Consider the following 1,441-nt stretch of genomic DNA (forward strand, 5'->3'; position numbering starts at 1 on the left):
GTGCGAATGACAATAAAGAATCTCTGACTCTGATATATATATCTTTGTATATTCCTACAGTGTTTTATTTAAGAAACATTACAAGAAATACAAAAATATTACAAAATATTGCAAAAAATAATATTACAAAAAAAAAACATTACAAATAATACAAAATATTACAAGTTAAAACACTTAACTTCCGGTTAAAATAAAATGTCAGAGCACAGATATGATGGTAGTCTATTAGAGCTTGGAGTGCACTTTCTGCACTCTGGATGTGTTTGAGAGGAAATCAGAAGTCTTCCAGCACTGGGAGACACACTGGGTGAAATAAAACAAAAATGTCTATGTTTTGATGTACAAATTATACTGTGTAAGTGTATAACCTGGCTAAGAAAAATCGTTTATTTGCATGAATATTTGGGAAGTTTCGAGGGTTCAAAGGTTAGAGTGAAAGACATCATCAAACTCTATTTCAGCATTTACTGTAAAATTTAAATCATCATTGTGTACAAACTGTTAAAGATGTAAAAATTCCTGTTCAGGCATGTACAGTCCAACATTTCATGACCCGTTTGAACACTGAACAATGTTTCTGCTGTGGACTAAGTTGTAGAGCTCCAAAGAGAACTAAGTTTTTCCAGTTGTTTTACAGAAATCCCATTGTTGTGTGCGGGAACACGTTTAGCAAATTTAGTCTGTTTTGCACGATGTACTGCTACCAAAGTTCACAACGTGCTATCCCCGGTTGAGCTGCATATTTTGGCGTTTTATTTTAATTTTATATTTTGATTTTTCTAAATTGCGAGAGTACTAGCGAGACAATACTGTGAGGGTAAAAGATGAACCAAAAGCTGAAACCAAGAAAAAAGGGAGCACCATTAATAATCAAAATTCACACTGAAGCAAAACCAGGATGACAAACACGCATGGCTTCCCTCGTGAACAAGGACACTCCTTTCCTTCAGGTCTGCAGGCTCCCTGCCCCATTTCTTACCTATGTTTCTGTCTGATTGGACTGGTCTCTGTGGTTTCGTCCTTCGTCCTGCACCGGATCTGAGATGCTTCCACTGTCAGCCCTTCCACTCCTCAGCAGAGCAGGAACAGCCTGTATAAAACTAAACTCAGGATGCCTCCAGGACTTACTTCACCGAGTTTATTTTAGCAGACGGGTAAGCGGGTGAGGATGAAATAGGGGAGTGCAGTGGGGGTTATAAAAAGGCGTTTAGGGGGTAGGGGAAAGCATAAAGATGAACATCCTGACCCTGGGCTACTAAAAACCGGATCCCTGCGACAGTATGTGTTAGCAGTTGTTCAGGCTGACACACAGAGAGGCCAAGCATCCAACACAGACACAAATCAACCTCCACGTGTTTTTTACGGTTGCAGTCTTGATATTGATGATGCGATCACAGTCGTGACTGCGTTTCCTCGTTTAGGACCAAACGTTGGTCTCAGC

The 1,441-nt window shown here is 39.6% G+C and overlaps 1 protein-coding gene across 1 annotated transcript in view; it reads right to left on the reverse strand.

Annotated features, from left to right (window-relative positions):
* The window catches only part of LOC119408487 (myozenin-2), a 7,818-nt gene extending 6,722 nt beyond the window's left edge, over positions 1-1,096 (reverse strand). The window contains exon 1 of the mRNA XM_037675312.1: positions 980-1,096. The gene's annotated coding sequence lies outside the window, so the exon portion shown is untranslated. The remainder of the gene's footprint in view (positions 1-979) is intronic.
* Between the last annotated feature and the right edge of the window lie 345 nt (positions 1,097-1,441).

The sequence above is a fragment of the Nematolebias whitei genome, chromosome 4 (genome assembly GCF_014905685.2).
Source record: "Nematolebias whitei isolate Nwh7 chromosome 4, NemWhi1, whole genome shotgun sequence".
NCBI lineage: Eukaryota > Metazoa > Chordata > Actinopteri > Cyprinodontiformes > Rivulidae > Nematolebias > Nematolebias whitei.